This window comes from Garra rufa, unplaced genomic scaffold (genome assembly GCF_049309525.1).
Source record: "Garra rufa unplaced genomic scaffold, GarRuf1.0 hap1_unplaced_002, whole genome shotgun sequence".
Taxonomy (NCBI): Eukaryota; Metazoa; Chordata; class Actinopteri; order Cypriniformes; family Cyprinidae; genus Garra; species Garra rufa.
Genome location: NW_027394277.1, coordinates 7,745,406 through 7,760,765, shown reverse-complemented (window position 1 = coordinate 7,760,765; position 15,360 = coordinate 7,745,406). Strand labels below are relative to the sequence as shown.

The 15,360-nt window shown below is 35.2% G+C and overlaps 1 long non-coding RNA gene and 1 pseudogene across 1 annotated transcript; one reads left to right on the top strand and one right to left on the bottom strand.

The window, feature by feature from the left end:
* Positions 1–419: 419 nt before the first annotated feature.
* Positions 420–3,370, bottom strand: LOC141305424 (uncharacterized). Its single transcript, XR_012344396.1, has 3 exons — positions 3,196–3,370; positions 1,219–3,040; positions 420–742 (listed from the first exon to the last, which is right to left on the bottom strand). It is a non-coding gene; the product is annotated as an uncharacterized lncRNA (long non-coding RNA).
* Positions 3,371–6,859: 3,489 nt separating this feature from the next.
* LOC141305420 (uncharacterized) lies at positions 6,860–14,779 on the top strand (annotated as a pseudogene).
* The last annotated feature ends 581 nt before the right edge of the window (positions 14,780–15,360 follow it).

Genomic DNA, 15,360 nt, shown 5'->3' with positions numbered 1-15,360 from the left:
ACTTGGTTTATGTCTGGTTTTCATTGGTTCCTTGTTTAGGAGCCAGTATATAAGTCACGTGATGTATTTCTGTGATGACGCATGTATTCACCTGAGTAAAGTGTGCTTGATGGCATTTTGTTGGTGGTTTTGCCTCGTTAATACATAACAATAATTAAGGCTTTTCTCATTAAAGTTAAGATATTTAAGACTCTTAATGGATTTAAATTTGATCAAACTAAATTTAGGACAAAAGGACCCATGTGGACCCTGACTTACCATGCACACCCTGGAGCCTGGTGTCTGTAAATAGAGTTTTTTTTTTGTTCACGCTGATCTTTCAGTCTTCTACTGCCCAGTTCATCCGAGAAGCCGGCTCACAGCATCCTGACACGTGCCTGCAACAGCAAAACAGCCGACCTAAAAGGGTGTCAGGAACATATTTGCACAAAAAAAAAACATGGAGAGGTTACAAATAATTGTCATGGGAATGTATATATATATTTTTTATTAAGTTATAAAACATTAAAAACAGTATTCACTTGGTAGATGCGTATTGAATGAAAAACTTGCTTTTGTCAATAAATAAACAAATAGAATAAAAATAAATTAATCTTAAAATGTAAATTACCATCACACATCTGGCATCTTCACATTAAAGAGTCCACTCTGGTAGCTGCCATCTCTTGAAGCCTCAGACACTGGTTCAGCCAGTTCTTCAGTCCTGATGTGAGCAAAGCTGTGAAATGTCCTTCTGATGGGCCTATAAAAAGGAAAAAAATGGAGGGTGAAAAACACTGTTATTAGGTTAAGCAAATTCGTTTTGTGACATACTGACTTAAGGTGTTAAAAAAAACCTAAAGTATTAACGTTATATCAAACTAATATATAAAAATATATTAAATTAAATAATCAAATGTATTAAACTAATTACATAAAAATTTAGAAAAATCAAACAATGCAAGGTTTCCCCTATTTATCAGTCAAAGAAGGAGCTGAGAGAAATTAAAATTAGGTAGGTAGGACGAATAAGAAATTTGTAAACATATTTATTAACGTACATTAAAATTTTCCATTCATATATTTTTTCAGGATAGAATGTCAAAATCGCGATCAGTCTGCTTGTGCTGTCACATAGTGTTGAAACACAAACATTTAAACAACACTCTCATTATTGTATCTGGTAGAGGTTGGTGGAAAAACAAACCGAAATGTAATATATTTAACAAAAATTCTTACCTGGCCGGTCGTTGGTCCGGACGGCGCGCGTTCATGTGACTCATCGCAGACTCGCACTCACTCGGACTTGTCCAGATAAAAACACACAAGTTGTAAGGAAGATGAATAGTGAAATACACGCGAAATGAAATAAAGTCCATGTAACGGTAACTTACTTCTTTTCTCTGAGGTGAATCAATAAACATCTGTCAACTGTCGTCAAATAAAGGGAACTCTCTGTAACAAAAGTAAATGAAGTTACACGGATTATTTTATTGTTATTTCTAAGCGTTATATTTTATGTCAATTTTTAGAAATATTTTATTACTTACCTCTAATAAAACAGTTTGACGTTGCCTCGTCTGCGTCCGTTTCGCATTTGAAATCTTGAATACCGCGCTTTGATTTGATTGGCGGTTGGCAGCCAGCTTTAAGTTGCATTACTGCCACCTAATGGATTGGATTGTGGCGCATAAAAAACCCTCTGAATTCTCTCTATTAACCTGTATTCTTAGGTGATTCATTAAATGTATGCAAATTCTATATGATTTGAATCATAATTATAAAGAATATAAAATCATAAATCAAATAAATAATTATAATTTAAATATTTAATTATAATTTGAAAGTACTTTGCTTTAAAAAAAAATAAAAAATAATTTAATATCAAATATATATCTGGATGACCACAATAATTATAAAGACATTCATTGGAGCATTTATTCATTATCAGTCTCTGGCTGAATGTGCTCCTCTAGCTATAGCCAAAAACAGCTAGCTAATGAACACATTATTAGCAGCAGTAATAGTAGTAGTATGTTTTTAATGATTAAATGCAACAACTACTACTGTTACTGCTGCTAATAATATCCTGCTGGTTTATCTGACTTCTATCTAATGGTAACAGTTCTATGTTAATCTACACACTCTGCAAACAGTTTTATTTGTTTATTTATTGGTGCTGCTAGTGGTGATGAGTTCACAAAATTAACAGAATTTATTGTTTGATGTGCTCAATACATTTCAGGAAAATGTGCCAAGTATTGAATGAGGGATTGACAGTCTAAGTTCCACTAGTGAAATGCTGACCAAAAATCAACATTGATTCAATATTTTTTATTTCAACACAGAAAAGCATTGAATTATCAACATTGATCCAATATTATTTAGCACTGATTTTTCAACCTCAACCAAAATGATGATTCTGATGGAATTTCAACATTGAATCAATGTCACCTTGCTATCTGGGATACATATAAGCAGACTAGAATTTATGTTACATTTCATTCGCTACAATCAAGAAATCAAGTCTAATGTTTCCAAAGTATTTATAGTAGAAAAACTGCAAAAAACAACCTGAAATAATGTCAAGTTTTATATTAATCAAATGAGAGCTTGTCTATTAAGAAAATATATCATGTTTTTACTATAGTAAATATAGTTTAACAGTAGCGTTTTCTAATTAAACAACAGTAGCCTCACATTTACAATTGTCAGTGACTCCATGAAATGTACTTTAACATCATAAAACCATAACATGTAATATACTTTCAGTACAATATTCGAAATTAGTGATTCGAAACAGACAAATGATTCAATTGACTCGGAGTTTCTGATAAAATGATTCTTGATTCTGATACTCGCTCAAAATAACCTGCATACACGTTAGATAAGGCATAACAATGTTCCGGTCAATGTTAATGAATCAACTTCATATCGTTCGTAAAACTACAAAACAGACTCGACTGGTTGCATTGATGTAAACACTGTAAATGTTCTTCTTCTTCTTCTTTAGGTTTAATGGCGGGTGGCAAACCAGCTTATGGTGCATTTCCGCCACCTACTGGGTTGGAGTGTGAGACCATAACGAGCGGAAGGAAGATTGACGAAAAAAAAAAAAAAAAAAAAAAAATTATCAATAATAATTATTAAATATAATTATTATATCCTGTTAATTAAGCCTGTATCTCTCAAAAATTTTAAAATAAAACCATATACCTTTGACTGTTTCTGTGCATTCTGGAATATATCTTTGACTGAGATGACATTCATTTCCAGGTCTCTTAGTTTTCCAACAAGCTGATTTCTTTCTCTTCTGTATGCTTCACAGTGTAATAACACATGCTCAACTGTTTCTGTTCTTCCACAATGACTGCAGCACTCTGAATCACTTTTCCCTATAATAAACATGGAACAGTTAAGTTTGGAGTGTCCTATACGGAGCCTAGTTATTACTGTGTCTTCTTTTCTATTTCCATATGTCCTCCTTTCTTTCCCCACTTTTGATTGGATGTTAAATAGGTGTCTTCCTTTTGACTCTTTATTCCAGTCCTCTTGCCATAATCTTATAATTGCAGCTTTAATAATACTTTTTATTTCTGATTTGCATAATGGAATTTCTATTTCAACCCCCTCTTTTTTCAATGCAGTTTTGGCCAACTTATCCACCTCCTCATTCCCTTCTATCCCTACATGGGCAGGGATCCATACAAATTCTACACTTACTCCCATTTGATTGATTCTATATATATTCAGCAAAATTTCATACAGAATATCCTGTCTTGATGCAGAAGACCCACTTTTTAAGCTGTTTAGGGCTGAATATGAGTCTGAACATACAACCACACTTATGGGCTGAATTTCCTCCACCCACTGCATTGCCATTAAAATTGCCACCATTTCTGTTGTAAATACGGATACATTGTTACTTAACCTTTTAACAACACTGTGTTTGAAATATGGAATGTATATTGCTGCTCCTGTGTACCCGTTATCTGGATTTTTTGACCCATCTGTATATATTTGAGTACAATTGAAATATTTTTGTTGCAAATATTGATCTACTATTTCCTCTTTAGTCATACACCTATTCTTATCATTGATTTTACTATGCAACTGTAGATCTACTAACGGCATTTGAAACAACCAAGGAGGTATAACAGGTATTACTACAGTTGGGCTTGTTTTTATCCAATCAATTCCTATTTCCTTGGCCTCCATATCTGCATTCCATCCAAAACTCCTGTACTTAGTGTGCTCATGTTCCCAACACTTTTGGAGTACTTCTTTGACTGGATGGGAGTCTCCATGCCCCCTTACAGAATTCCAATATGTCATCTTTAGCTTAAGTGTTCTAAATTTTAATGGCATCTCTGCCATTTCCACCTGCATTGCTGAGACTGGCGATGTACAAAATGCCCCGCTTACTATCCTTAATGCTTGAGACTGAATGACACTAACTTTTTTTAACAAAGATTCTGATGCTGAACTATAAGCTATATTACCATAATCAATAATTGGTCTTATCATTGCACAATATACTCTTTGTAATGCCTGTCGGGTTGCACCCCAGTCTACCCCTGCTAAACATCTTAAAATATTTATTCCTTTTTTACATTTATCTTGAACTTTCTTTATATGGGACGCAAAAGTTAGTTTTGTATCCATCCATACTCCGAGGAACCTAATTTCTGTTACCTGTTCTAAAGTTTGCCCATAAAGGTTAATTTTGATATTAGGGGATTTCCTCTTCTTTGAAAAACATATCACTTTGGTTTTTTCTACTGATAACCTAAAGCTCCATTTATTAACCCAATTTTCCACCTCAGTAACTGCCTTCTGCATGCTTTTCTCTACATACTCAATATTTCTCCCCCTTTTCCACAGGGCACCATCATCAGCATATAAAGACTTTCCTAGTCTTTGTCCAATCGTTGAAAATATATCATTTATCATAAAATTAAATAACACTGGACTGCACTGTAAATGTTTAAAAACACCAACCTTTCTTCAGCAGAATCACAACAGATCCAGTGGAGCAGCGCAGGCGTGTGACGTCACATGGCCACTCCAAAATAAAAGTCCCATTCATTCGGCTATACACATACATGTTGGCTAGAACCATTTCTAACCATTTATTAATACAAAAATCATGTAGAACATTTTTTTTTTCAAAAACAACAAATTAACCATAGTTTTAAAACAAATAAAACCAAAAACATGGTTACTATAATTAAACGGTAGCCACAAATTAACCATAGTTTAACCATGATTACAGCTGGAGATAACAGCTGGAGAGCTAAGCACAGAGGCTGCCATCTGCGGGGCCATCTTGATTTGAAGTGTTATAAATGTGCATTAAAAAAAACAGAATAATATTAATAGATTTACAATGTTAATAGCTTTTGAAATGCATCATTATATGGGTACGAAATTATATTCTATATACAACATTTCTATTATGTGTGTTTGTAATTCTAGAGAGAAGTGCACCAATGGACTTTTATTTGCTCTGGTGATGTGACGTCATAAAGATGTGCTCCTCATCTGTTGTGATTCATGTGAAGAAAGGTTTGTGGTTTTAATGTTTTTTATTCTTTGGACATTGTTGCATCAATAAAGCGTTTTTACAAGCTATGTAAAATAAATGTGATGCTTTATTTAGTGTTAGTGAAAACGTAGCCTTTCAGTAACAGAGAAGGTGCATCTCAGTTCGCTATCAAATTCCTATTTAAGCATTTATAAACCATTTGATTAAGGATTTAAATATATCTGTATTTTAAAGTCTTTTAAAAAGTGTTTAAAAGGACGATATCAACAGTTACTTTCACTTTCATTAATGACGACAGTAGGTTGCCAGATCCCGGTTCTGCACATCACAGATAGCACTCTTTCATTAAACAGACGTCTGATGTGCGTGTTAATATGGAAGACATATTTATTGTTCATCCAGAATATATACGCTGAAAATTTCCAACCATTTCAGCTAAAACGTTAAACTTTCACCTGTAAAAGGAGTCAAGAAAAAAAAGGTATATTGTTCATTAAATTAGTATTATTGGACATAAAAATGACCAAACATTTTTTTTACATCACTGCTTGTATAATCGATTTTAATAACTGGAAATGCATCAACATATGGGTACGAAATTCGATTTTATATACAACATTTCTATGTGTTTGTGATTTTGGAGAAGGGTGTACGAATGGGACTTTTAATTTGCTCTGGTGATGTGACGCCATAAAGACGCGCCCCGCTCTTCATCTGTTGTGATTCATCTGAAGAAAGGTTTGTAGTTTTCTGTTTTTAATTAATGCCAACTGTTAGATCAATTAAAGCGTTTTTACACGATATACAAAATAAATGCAGTATTCTTGAATGTAATAGTGTAATGTTTTATTTAGTGTTATTTAAATAAAGCGTTATAGCCTTCAGTAACAGAGAAGGTGCGTCTCATTTCTCTCTCTATATCATGAATCAATCGTGTGATGATAAGAAGTGATGAGAGAAACTGAGAATCCGATTCATTTGAATCAAATCATTTGTGAAATGATTCAGTGATTCGATTCAGCGGCACGCGGACTACAAACGACAACAACAAACACAAACGAGTGAATCACAACCGAGAATGGGTTCATGAAAGGGTAATATATTAGATATGATGTATAAATAATTAAATACTAAATGTAAATTAACAATAGCCTACCTAAATGTAAACGGCTGTGTAATTTGTATATATTTATAATCAAGTCTATTAACTCTCACTTTGACTGTCTAAATCTTAGATTTAGTTTGCTTTGATTTTTCTTTCTATTAATTATTCTCATCTTAAACAGGACAGAGTGTTCAAACACAGAAAAACTCCTGGAGATTCAACAGAGATCCATGTGACACTTTTATAAAGATGGCGTTTATTAAAGAGGAGAGAGAAGACATGAAGATTGAAGAAACATTCAGAGTCAAACATGAAGATACTGAGGAACAAAGAAAGATGGAGTTTATTAAAGAGGAGAATGAAGACATGAAGATTGAGGAAACATTCAAAGTCAAACATGAAGATACTGAGGAACAAAGAAAGATGGATTTTATTAAAGAGGAGAGTGAAGACATGAAGATTGAAGAAACATTCAGAGTCAAACATGAAGATACTGAGGAACAAACAGGTTGGTTTTTTATTCTCAAAGCTGAAATGAATTGTTTTTGTGAATAATGTCACACAAGTGTAAAAATGTTTTGACATTTGACAGAAGTGTTGAGACCACATGACAAATACTAACGCTGCTTTCACACTGGCCATATGTTATTATAGCATCATGTACTTAAGTTGTAACAATAATATGGAATTAGCCTAAACAATATTTGAAAGTTAGTTTATTTTTGTAAAATTAAACCCAATATCTGCTTCTAATATTAAAAACATTTGATTTCTAGCACTTCAAGCAAACCTTGAAATGTGAGTAATCATATTTGGCTACTGCATGCTGTCTACATTTGTTCATTTAAAGGTATTTGGTAATCAAATAAAACGCCAGTGGACACTAAAGCTACATCTTAATTAATTCCCATACAACTGAAAAGTATTTGTTTAAACATTTTCTCTGTCCACACCACTGATCTATATAATGACTGGATTGCTCATTGCGTTCTAAACTGCCGTTAGGCAGTGAAGCCACCGGAAGTGTTCGATCCGCCATCTTACTATTCCCTACCTGCAGAGAGCGCCATTGAGTCACATGTAAATTGCTGACCTAAAATCACCCAATTTGAAGCGTATCTTTCATACATGATTAGTTTTTAGGATATGTGTATGTAAATTCATTTTTACTTAAGATGTTTTCTGGAATGTTTATGGTCTTTTCAGGCTGGATAAGCGATATATTGAAATCGTTCAGGTGGGTGTGTCAGCTGCGTACTTACAGAGATATATCTGGTATTAGTATCTGAAATTGATTTGATTATACAGTAAATAATACAATACAAATCTCTGTTACTATATTGCTCATTGTATTGAAATTCAAATCTATGAAATAAAGCTTTTGTCTTTCCGTACCATTTGTAGTCAGTGGTATATTCTCCGAGTTGTGTATTTTTAATGTGCCTGATTGAGCAACATCTATTTCAGACTCTTCAGATAAGCAAATTCTGTAATGATTTACTAACATTACCGTTTCCATCTGAGTAAAATGCTGTGTATGTTGAATTAATTATTAATTTAACGAACAAAGCATTACCTGCTTCGAAATGAATACTGTTAAGTATTTTTGAAACATGCAGTTAGTCTACTGTACGAATATAAACAACAAAACGACATAAACCGTGAATAACTGTACTAAGATCGTCCGATGTTTATGTTTAACTATGTATGTGACTGTAATGTAGGCTATGAACGTACATTTTTAATAAGCAGAGGGAATTCCCAACAGTAAACAAATAACCGTTTACATGCTTAGGGTGTTTGCATTGTGAAAATGTACAGTGAGACTTCAGATATAAAAACGTTGACTTGTTATGCGATGTTTTCTCAATGAAATATTATAATTTCCTATTTACTCAATAGAATGTATGCGAATACTAGGGAATACTAATATGGCGGCGCGGTGGCTTCACTTTTATGACGTCATGAGCAATCCAGTTCTCTATTATAGATCAGTGGTCCGCACTAGTGTTGTCAAGCATTTTCCAAAAGTTTCTCATCCACACTGAAATGTCAGAAAATGTTAAATTCGCCTTACTGCGAATGCGTAAAAACTCATAAAAGCTCACTGAGACTGTACAAGTGGAACCGATTATATATTTTCCTGCAATTCTTCTCGTGAGATCATTTATTTTTAGTAAAATATCTATTTTTGGTTATTTTTAGAACAAGACCATGTAGGCCATACAGAAAAACTGTACAAAATAAGGGGAAAATGTAAATGCTGTAAATATAAAGCACAAAAAGAAACAAAAACAAACATATAGGTTAAATTTAGATGCATTTATGTGAGGTGTTGATTGTAATGTCTAAGTTGTACACCTTTATATCTTATATAAAGTAGTTTTTTTTTTTCCAAAAAGAAGGGGAAAATTAGGAAGAACATAAACTTCTCTCTCTTTCAACTCGCTCCCTTTTTTAGTGGAGTGATCCACACAGCCGATTTAGCACGTTTTACGCCGGATGCCCTTCCTGCCGCAACCCATCCCTGAGAGTGCATTAACTCATGCAACCCCAGTGCTGGGACACACTCACTCAGTCAGGAAAGAAGATAAAACAAAATATATAAAATAAATAGATAAAGAGAGGAAATATAGAAAATAATTCAAATTATATTAATACAATCAGGTGAATAAATTGATGACCGCTCATCAGGAGCATCAGAGTGGAGCATAGTTATAAAGGCGGTACTGTATTTTAACACTAGAATGATATAAACTGTGAGGTGATGGAAGGGGTATGTAAACAAAATGCTGTGCTTTGGCATTTGATTAACTGTACCCCACATTTTTAAAGTGACATTAAAAAAAGCAAGTACTTCTGACCAGCCAAATTTACTTTTAGTATAAAAACCCTTAAATGTGAGTAAACTGTCAAATGACATCAAGTTAACAAACATTTTGTGGTCCAAACTTACTGCATCCACTCCAACTTTCGTGGCCGATTCTGATTTTTCAGAAAGTGTGACTTGCCGATTCAGATTTTTGCCAATTCAGAAAAAAAAAAAAAACTGTAATCAAAGCATATACAAAAATATTTTCTTCAGTTATAAATAAAATATTACTAACAAAAATGTACTCTTCTTCAATGAATTTTGTTATTGAAGAATTTTTTAAACATTAATTACAGGATCGTCTCACAACAATAACTGTAATAACAGGTAGAAATAACAATGCCAGTACTAAATGCTATTACTTGAGCATTAATGGCACATTTTTCTTTATAAAGATAAGCATTTCTGCCTTGTCAACAGTTAATCCAGCGGTACTACACTTCGGAGCGTTCATTCACATATTTGCCAATACATACAGCGTCTTTACACACAGATGAAATTTCACGTCTCGCACGCTTTAATGACCTTCAAATAGAACATATACGCTCGCTGTGAACTATTAGATTGAAGTGAGCATATACAGTATGTTTAATTTGAAGCTGTGTGTGAAGACGCTGTATGCGGTGACGTATCGCAAATATGTGAATGAATGTTCTGAAGTGTAGTAAACTTCAACTGATTTCCCCTGCTCAGAGAGTAGGGAGCAATGTGCAGTCGTGGCCAAAAGTTTTGAGAATTACATAAATATTGGAAATTGGAAAAGTTGCTGCTTAAGTTTTTATAATAGCAATTTGCATATACTCCAGAATGTTATGAAGAGTGATCAGATGAATTGCATAGTCCTTCTTCGCCATGAAAATTAACCTAATCCCGAAAAAAACCTTTCCACTGCATTGTTAAGAAGGCTTCTGGGCGTCCAAGAAAGTCCAGCAAGCCCCAGGATGGTCTCCTAAAGAGGATTCAGCTGTGGGATCGGAGTGCCACCAGTGCAGAGCTTGCTCAGGAATGGCAGCAGGCAGGTGTGAGCGCATCTGTGCGCACAGTGAGGCCAAGACTTTTGGAAGATGGCCTGGTGTCAAGAAGGGCAGCAAAGAAGCCACTTCTCTCCAAAAAAAACATCAGGGACAGATTGATCTTCTGCAAAAAGTATGGCGAACGGACTGCTGAGGACTGTGGCAAAGACATATTCTCAGATGAAGCCTCTTTCCGATTGTTTGGGGCATCTGGAAAAAGGCTTGTCCGGAGAAGAAAAGGTGAGCGCTACCATCAGTCCTGTGTCATGCCAACAGTAAAGCATCCTGAGACCATTCATGTGTGGGGTTGCTTCTCATCCAAGGGAGTGGGCTCACTCACAATTTTGCCCGAAAACACAGCCATGAATAAAGAATGGTACCAAAACACCCTCCAACAGCAACTTCTTCCAACAATCCAACAACAGTTTGGTGAAGAACAATGCATTTTCCAGTTAGTTGAGAGCATGCCCAGTCGAATTGCAGAGGTCCTGAAAAAGAAAGGCCGACACTGCAAATACTGACTCTTTGCATAAATGTCATGTAAGTAAGGGATAATGTACAGGCAGCCGGTAGTTATCGCAGAAATAAGCCCCGACAGTGTGATCAGGGTCTTGTATCACACTGAAGGGGCTTATTTCGCGATAACTACAGGCTGCCTGTACATTATCCCGCTTATTCCACGGCTACTTGCCACATGAGGAAAAAAACTGGACATGAATATGAATTTGAAACCTTTTATTGGCATATTTGTTTTAAATTAACATTTTTATCCTTCCCCGAAACAATATAGTACCTCGTGACTAACATTCAAACTATGTAAGTTAGTAAGACAATTTAAATAGTTTAATGTCTAAATTTTCCATTGTTAATTGTGGTTGTCCAGTGTTTGTCACAAGATGGCGCCAAACGGTAATCTTTGTTGGCACGGAGGGATTTTAAACATACAAGTAGTACCGGCTATGCGTTATTACTTTGGAGCGGTGATTATTTGAAAAGAACGAACCTGCAAATGTCTCAACTGACCAATCAGAATCAAGCATTCCAAAGAGCCGTGTAATAATTGTCGATAAAAGCCTTTGATTATATTTCAGTACATCACAGAAACAACTGAAACAAAGATCTAAAAGCAGTTTAGCAGCAAACTTTGTGAAAACTAATATTTGTGTCATTCTCAAAACTTTTGGCCACGACTGTACACTATTCAGGGACCATGTCAATCGGAACACAGTTCATTCAAGGAGCTTACTTCTAATGAGTTGGTCATCTGAATCAGGTGTGTTAGCTAAGAGAGATGCATATTCAGCTGAGTGATGGTGTTTTAAGTGTCTTGTTAGATTTGTTGTTCCGAACGTTTTTGTGGTTGTTTCCCCACTTTATTATTTGACTACGGTCACGATCCGGGCCGATCATGCAAAAAATTGGCCGATTTCGATCACTAGCCAGTCAATTGGTGCATCTCTACTCTATACTTGTGTTTGATAAGATTGCTTCATTTACATAAGCACAGTGCTAACAGTCAGATATTCAAGACTTAGTTCACCCAAAAATGAAAATCAAAAATACGGTGACCCATACTCGAAATTGGTGCTCTGCATTTAACCCATCCAAGTGCACACACACAGCAGTGAGAAGTGAACAAACACAATTAGGTTTCCGGTGCCTTATTTAAGGGCACCTCAGTCATGGTATAGACCTTTTTCCTGAGAAAACGATGAGCGCCGCCATTACGAATTCTAACGTCAGATTGAATGCTTTTCTGTTCCGGTTTCCATAGGAACCCATTCAAATAGCGTCCATGTGTTTTTAATGTAGCTACCTTCCGCTGCTTCGTGTCGTCTACACACTCATTAAAGTGAGGCACTGACAAATGACGGTCATTGCAACATTGCCAAGTGATGGCGCTATGGAGCCATGTGCTTTTTAAAAACATTTTAATAGGTTTAACATTAGTTTATTAGCTCGGAATATACCCTAATTTGACTAGAAACAATGCAGACCGGAAATGCAAAGCATTCTTTCAGTTAAGAGTCGGACTTACTTCTGTGTTCAGGAAAAAGGTATATAGATGGTAGAAAGAGCACTGTTCGTTAAAAATCCCCACCTTCAATTCCTGCTGGTGCGAGAATCAAACCAGCGACCTTCGGGTTACAAGCCCGACTCTCTAACCATTAGACAGGTGTGTTAAATAAGAGACATGCAAAACTTGTAGAGCAGGGGATTAACTTGTATTGGTCTCTTTCTGCTTTAGACCTGATGCTGCTGAAAGAGGAAAGTGAAGAACTAAATGAAATAGAAGACAAATATCAGTACAAGAAACATGATTTCACTGGAGAAAATGTGTTTGGTTGCTCACAAACTAAAGAGACTACACAAAAGAGAGCTCAAAAGAAAGGATCTAGAAGTAATTTCATCTGCCAACAGTGTGGAACAATTTTCACAAATAAAGAAAGCCTTGAAATCCATTTAAGAATTCACACTGGAGAGAAGCCTTACACCTGCCATCAGTGTGGAAAGAATTTCTCTCAACAGAGAAACCTCAAAGCCCACATGAGCGCTCACACTGGAAGGAGAGATTTCAGCTGCCAACAATGTACCAAACGTTTCACAAGAAGAGGAACTCTTAATAGGCACAACAGAATTCACACTGGAGAGAAACCTTACACCTGCTCTCAATGTGGACTAAGTTTCACTCAAAATGGAACCCTTAGCAGGCACATGAGAATTCACACCGGAGAAAAGCCTTACACCTGCAAACTGTGTGGAAATAGTTACAATCAAAAAGGAGCCCTTATAACCCACATGAGAATCCATAACGGAGTCAAGCCTTACACCTGCCAACATTGTGGAAAGAGTTTCTCCCTAAAGAGAAATCTTGAAGCCCACATGAAAATTCACACTGGAGAGAAACCTTACACCTGCCCTCAATGTGGACTAAGTTTCACTCAGAAAGGAAGCCTTAACAGACATGAGAATTCACACTGGAGAAAAGCCTTACACCTGCAAACTGTAGAGATAGTTTCAATCAAAAAGGAGCCCTTATAACCCACATGAGAATCCATACTGGAGAGAAGCCTTACACCTGCAAACTGTGGAAATAGTTGACCCATACTCAAAATTGAACTCATCCAAGGGCACCTCAGTCATGGTATTGAAAGTGTAAAGAGTGCTGTTCGTTCACAATCCCCACCTTCAATTCCTGCCGGTGTGGGAATCGAACAACGACCTTCAGGTTACAAGCCCAACTCTCTTACCATCTTAGGCCATGACTGCCTCATTAGAATTCACACAAGATAGAAGCCTTAAAGGGTTAGTTCACCCAAAAACAAAGACCTTCATTCATCTTCAAAACACAATTTAAAATATTGCTGACGAAATCCCAGAGGTCTCTGACTCTCTCATAAACAGCAAGGGTTCTACCACGATCAAGACACAGAAAAGTACTTAGTAGTCCATGTGACATCAATGGTCCAACTGTAATTGTACAAAAACTTTATTCTAATATTTTCATCTCTACTGCGTCACTTGTGGATGCAAGTTGATGAGAGTCCCACGATGCGCGTGGCAGCACCAGCACTGACCCAGATCCAGCATTATGATGAGGAACATGTTACATGTGGAGAGACTCATGCTGTATAAAAGCTATTGAAATCTAATGATTTGCATCAGTGGCACCACACGAATGTGTCTGAGTATACTTGTGAAAGTGCATCGACAAGTGATGCATTAGAGACGAAAATGTGGAATAAAGTCTTTATTTTAGTTTTATTTGCACAAAAAATTATTCTCGTAGCTTCCTAAAATTACAGTTGAACCACTGATTTCCCATGAACTACTTTGTCGATCGTCTTGGTACTTTTCTGGGCTTTTAACGTGGTAGTACCCTTGCTGTCTATGGGAGAGTCTGAGACATCTTAAAATATATCTTAAAATGTGTTCCAAAGATGAAAGAAAGTCTTACAGGTTTAAAACAATATGAGGGTGAGTAATTAATGACAGAATTTTAATTTTTGGGTGAACTAAACCTTTAAGCCTATATTATACTTTTGGCACATTTGAAGAAGTTTGTCGCATCCCGTACCAACACAATCCTTCTTTAAAACAATATAAAGGCAGCCAAATGTGCAATAATTGCTGGAGGGAAATTGCTCAGAGTTTGGACAAAGAAAAAAAGTGTGATAATGCGATTCAGAGTTATGCTTTTTGAGAATGAATGTAGTATTTGTTTTCCTAATGTTGTGTTAAATGTCCTGTGACTGTATGTTTGTTCAGTTGGCCCTATGAAAGTTTTTTTTTTTTTTTTTTTTTTTTTCAAAATTGTTTTTTTTTCTGTTAAATTTTTTATTGACTGCTTTTAAATTTTTTTATGGTTAAATAAAATTGTATCAATAAAAAAAATATGGCTAATTAATTAAAATCATGAAAATCTATACTATTTAACATTAATTTATTAAAGGTTTAACAAAAATTACATGTTAAGAGCCCTATGAAATGTACTTTTTTCTTGGTTAATTAAATAATTCTAATTCTTTGAATGCATACAAATGGCTTTCATTTACTCTTACAATAGGTTTGTTTTGTTTGTTTTTTTCCTCAGAAATTCTGCATTGTGTATTTACATTTTTCTATTTATCAAATAAAGGCATAAAATTAATTAATCATTTAATTAATTAAATTTGGCAAGTAATGGGGATTTAGTATTCAAATTAAAACCTGAAAGAAATATTGTGACTGTGCCTAAGTTTTATTAATTTGTCAATGGTAGTAGTATTAGTATAATGTACATTTTAAATATTAGTAATATACAGTATGTCACAAAAATGAGTACACACCTCACATTTCAGCC